The sequence below is a fragment of the Notothenia coriiceps genome, unplaced genomic scaffold (genome assembly GCF_000735185.1).
Source record: "Notothenia coriiceps isolate Sejong01 unplaced genomic scaffold, NC01 NC01_scaffold00033416, whole genome shotgun sequence".
Lineage (NCBI taxonomy): Eukaryota > Metazoa > Chordata > Actinopteri > Perciformes > Nototheniidae > Notothenia > Notothenia coriiceps.
In genome coordinates, this window is record NW_011366117.1 from 54,260 (window position 1) to 60,161 (window position 5,902).

The following is a 5,902-nucleotide window of genomic DNA, read 5'->3' on the forward strand; positions in this document are numbered from 1 at the left end:
TACAGAGTCGGCATGAAAATCATATACTGTTACATTTTTAGTAGCTAACAAACCAAAAATGAATTGAGGTATTCAGTCATTTTTCAAGATACCTATTGCGAAATGCATAGTTACGCTAGTGTTTTATTAAATATGCTGCAAACGTATTATTTAGTTTATTATTTGAAATATGTGTGTGGAGTGTGTGTGTGTTGTGTGTGTGTGTGTGTGTGTGTGTGTGTGTGTGTGTGTGTGTGTGTGTGTGTGTGTGTGTGTGTGTGTACTTCCTGTGCCTGCCAGTTTGTTGGTGTTATCAGCACATTCCATTGTTGCGTGCCGAAATGAATTTCCTCTTTTACTTATTTTCTCCTCTTGTCTTTGCAATAGAACCGCATGTATTTCAAGTTCATACTTTCAATCCTGCTTGTGTAGGTTTTTGGATTTCTCATGTGCATCAAAAACAAACATTAGACCTTTGAGAAATCTTCTGACTACAATGCTTTGGATAAGATAAAATCCAGAGTTTCACCTCCCCTTCTGAGGACTGTGGGGATTGAGGAATGTTTGTTTTAGCCAAAAACGAGCTCTGCTGTGTTCAGCAAAAACATTCATGACAAAACTGTACGTGTGCTTATCCTTAATAATTTATTGTGTCTTTCTCTATTGTTTTATTAAAAGATATTGGCTGTTTGATCTTGATAAATAAAATGTTTCTAGACTTACAGTACTGTCTCCATTGCTTTTCTTTATGACCTAAATGCTTTTTCAGATATTTAACTGTACTCTGTTTTTCTATGATGTGGATCAATTGCTTTTGTAGAGTGTTATAGCAGATGTGTTATGTTTCAGTGGATATTGGAGAGTAAAAAGAGAGAGATAAAGACCAACTGGGACAAACTAACTAGGTTCAACACAATCCTGGGGTGCTTTGCTCACTTTAAAAAGCTTCATATTCAAGATATTGACATTTAAACATTTATATTTCCATTGATTCTCCAACTGAATATGTTTGCATGAATGTAGAGTTTTTTGTCAGAGAGTTAAGACTCGACTAAACGTCTTGTGTAAACACATTAGTTGCTTTGGGAAGCTTTACTTCGCCACAGCAGTGCTTGAAGCTAGATGCTAATGTCAGCTTGCTAACAAGCTAATGGCATTGTTGATATGCTGATGTTAAGTGTCTAAAATGTTTACTATGTTCAGGGTCTTAGTTTAGCATGCTATTATGCTGATAGCTGTTAATAACTCTAAACACGAAGTGAATATCACTAGCGGAGAAGTCAGGGGATCAGCAAGGCAGAAAGCTCCATCCTCCGGATTATCATGAATGCCAGCACTTCTGCATTTCTGGCATCTAGCAATTTGTTCAGATTTCACAGTCAGTACAGACATTATAAAACATTTGCAAGATCTGTCATTGATAAAATGGGACAACATCTGTTCAATTCATGTTTAATGACTTTTTCGCTATTAATAAATGCTAAGTTAACATAATGATGTTCCTAACAAGTTGTCCTCTCATAATAATAACAGAAAATAATGTTAAAAAAAAGCTACAAACAGGTAATTAATCCCATAAAATATAAACATATCACCAATTTCATGGTTAAGAATATGGTGATGACAATGATCATTTTTCTTTAAAAGGGTTCACTGTATCAAAGGAATACATGTCTTTTCATTCAAGTCCTTTTCTATATCTCTAAAGGCTGTTTCCTGTCCCTGCGTTGCTGCGGCAACCCTTCCTGTGCTTCTATCATTACACAGCAGGCTCCCTCCTACAGCAGCCAGTCACATCCCGCACCATCCATCCATTCATCCATGGGCCCATCCTTCCATGCGTCCGTCCATCTATCCTTTTATCCACATTTCTCCACTGACTAGTTGTTGCATTATTCTAAAAGAAAAAGATGCAAGAAAAAAACAACATTATCTCAGTCCCCCGTGGAGTTCACAGACACTCAGAAACATCCATCAAAATAAACAAGAGTGAGAAGAATTAAGATTAAGGTAAAAAAAAGAAAAAAGAAAGGGAGATATAAAGAGTAAATAGACTATAAAGAAGGCAGATCAATCATAAAGGAGAGAGAGAAGGTCAGAGAGAGAGGGCTTGCTTTTTGTTTAAACCCAAATTCCTACAAGGCTGTTTTTGTGTCTGTCAGCGGCTTTTTATCTTTTCCTTGCGGGCAAACACACACACACACACAAAATGTCAACTCGCTATGTTAACAGAAAAGGATGTCCTCATTTTGTATTTCCTTTTTATTTTTTGTATTTATATGAATACATATTGAAGATATTTTAGTATAAAACCACTTGTTTAGCAGTCCCCTCAGTCCCTACTGTGCTTCCTCATGTTAGTCTCCCTCGTTCCTTTTATTCAACTTATGTTTCACATTTCTCTTTTGCATTATATCCTTCTTCTTTCTCTAAACGCTTCTGTCCCATGATGTGGTTTCTTTATGTTCTTTATCAGGACAAATCACTTCCGAGCTGTTACCCGAGAAGCCAGGAAATTAAACCATAAAAGATGGAGGGAAACATCGGAGGACATTTTTTCAAACTTCTGTCACAATATCTCTCTCGTGTTCCTCCTTATATCTTCTATAACCCATGTGTCATTCCCCCAATGCTAAGGGGACTTTTATCAATCGTACTATCATACATTAGTCATGGGGATGGCCCTCACTATGCTTCTCTAACCATTTCAATATCTCTTTCTTTGGTCTGTGGTTGAGGGCAGAGCTCGACATTGCTCAGAGGGACCAGCTGCACATTAGATGAGCCACAGCTGAGGCAATATTTGAAGAATTATTTTTGAAGAATAACTTCTTGTTAGAATACCAATCGGATTGCCATATTCAAATTTTAAAGCTTCATTAATCAATATTTTGACATAAAATATAGATCGACTTATTAATTAAACGTAATGATGGATGACGCTTGTTGTGATGAACCAAAACAGAAAACGCCCACACTGGGACAGTTTCCGGCTCAAACTTTGTTATTTTGGTTCACTCTCATTGCTCTTTCTATATTGTTATTTATAGATTAATCAGGGAACTTTTAACAGGAAAAAGGCTCTGATAAATCCACAATATTCCATCATCCCAGATTAAAAGGGTTGTACGAAGAAATAAAGTGAATAAATGATAAACTTGTTGAGCTGAAAAAAAAGTCAATAAATAAACATGAATAAATATTTCAACTAAATAAATGAGGGACTCACAAAAACATTTTAAATGAATGAACTTCAAATTACAGAAGCAAAGGCCCAGATATCTTAAACCTAGTTAAACATAAAAATGACTGAAACTAAATGAAATATACTTTTCAAATTTCGGAAATCTTCCCCCAGAGATATGATATAACTGTTTTCGCTTTGCATAGACAGGCTTTTCCTTCTCATGGAGAGTAGATGGACCTTTAACAGTGAAAATCAGTGATACCATTTTCTTTATGTGTGTGTGTAGTTGTAGCATGGATTGTAAGGACGACAACACCTTTCAATGAGGCTGTAATAAAACAGCAAAGAAAGGGAGGGAATTCAATTAAATGGGAAATGCTGTCTCTAGTTTGGGTGACCTGCCCTTTAACCACAGCTTAGCTCAGCAATTGTTCAATTTAGATAAAGCTCAGAAAGAACCCTCGAGAGAAATCTATTTTTATTCTCCTCTTTTCAGTCATCCACGGTCTCTGCAGCTGCTTTAATATGATTTTCTTTATCATACACCATTATCAAATAGTTAAACGCTGGTACCAATATGAGCTGTTATTGAATTTGGCCAAGCTTAGAATTGTTACCAGCAATCACAAACGAAAACTGGCTGGGTCATCTTTGTTGTAAAAAAACTGGCAACATAATAGTGCAAAGAATGATCTAATTTAGGGTGTAGGCTCATCAAAGTTAAACAGCTAGGACAATGTTTGGGATGGGAAGGGTTGGAAGACAAACAGGCACAATTGAGAAGGAGGATCTGTTTAACTGAGAAAGACAGGAAGAAGAATGACCCTGATGATGGAGAGAAGTAGACCCAAACACGAAGAAATACCTACAAAGACAGAAAGAGGGTTTTAGAGAGACAGACAGGCGTAGAAAGAAATCAAAACACATACAGATGATGAGGAGGTGGAGGAGGGCTGATGAAGTCATTGAGGCGTGTAGGAAAGTATGGTGAGAATATGACCCATAACTGAGACATGATGTAGCGAGACGGCGCTGCCCTACATCACACTCTGAGCTGAAATGTAGCAGAAATTAATATGAGGAGCTCTGTCAATCTGTCCTTTCTTTTTTCTCAAGCCAATGTCGAACACAAGATAAGAAACATGCTTTACCGTAACAGCAACCAATTTCACTATTTACATAGTCCCTCTAACATGGTTATTTCTTTCTCCATTTGCTATGCGGTTTGAAACACCAGAAGTCTCCTGAGGTCTGAGGAGTTTGTTTACAAATGTGTGGGTGAAGATTTGACTTCATCACTTCAACCTAGCTTCTCTCACTTTTCTTCCTTTTGGCAGATTCTTCTCCAGTTTTTGTGTTTTTTTCTTCACTCATTTGCAAAATTAATTGAACACATACAGAATAAAGACCCAAAATACACACCCACCCCCACACACACCATCATCATCATTTCTCCGTCCTTCCCGACCTCCAGGCCCATCCTTCCTCCTTGTCCCTTGCTCCCATACCCGGTCTTTCACACTACATTATAGAACAGCTTTCATTTAGGTATGAATATTAGATATTGCTTTTGAATAATGGAGAAAGACCTTATGTGAGGAATCTGCAGACATAAGGAGAAAAAGGACAGTGGTACTCGTAGGTCTTCACTTGCACATTTAAAATAGTCCAATAAAAATGACATTCTCAGATCCAAACTGTTCCATTAAATAAATGATTAACTTAAAGTGCAAGTCAAGAAGTGAGGTGTGTGTCTTTCTTCGTGTTAGGAGACGGAAAGATTCTCCGTATTATTATTCCAGGAACTACTGCAAATCTGAAATACTGCAGAAATGAGCTAATGTTTATTCAAAGTGACACATCTGCTTTTAAAATATAAAAGGCCTTTTTTTTTACTTGAATGCAATGTTATTAACCTTCTTAAACGGTGGTGCTTTGACGTATGAGACAGCAGTTAAGGTTTTGAAATGTTCCACGTGACTTCCACAATAGTGGAGACAAGCACAAACACATATATGATGTTTTTTCTTAGTTCATGGAAGGTCAGGTTTTGAAATGTATATAAATAAATGTGTCATATTGAGAGATAACAGGGCAGAGGGAGAAAGGAAGGCAAGGTTGAGGAAACAGGAAGAAACAAATAACAGAAGCTCTGAGGTGCCGGAGTTACTTTAATTTGAAGGAAGTGATTCACTGCTGTGCGTGTATGCGTGTGTGCGTGTGTGCGTGTGTGCGTGTTGGTGTCAGCTATAATAGTTTGTTCTGGAAGCATGGAAACCTCCTGGCACACTTTATACTAAAAGACTATTCAATTACCTGAATTACCTGGTGCAGAAGCTGGGAGCTTATCTACACACACACACACAGTCACACTGCCGTCACAAACAAAAAATGCAGAGAGCGTTACAGACACACACACCAAACATCAACAAGTCAGAGAAAACACAGATTTGAGTCGCATTTAAATGAGATTAAGAGCTTTACTTCCCAAGTGCCGTATACTAGTAGGGTTTGCTTTGTGAATCTTCTCTGACACACACACACACACACACACACACACACACACACACACACACACACACACACACACACACACACACACACACACACACACACACACACACACACACACACTTTGGCCTCGTGGGAGTTGGTGGCTACATTGGTGGTTCTGGTGATCAGCAGACCACAGTGACAGTTTGAATAAAGTTAAATGCATTAACACCCACAGGAGGA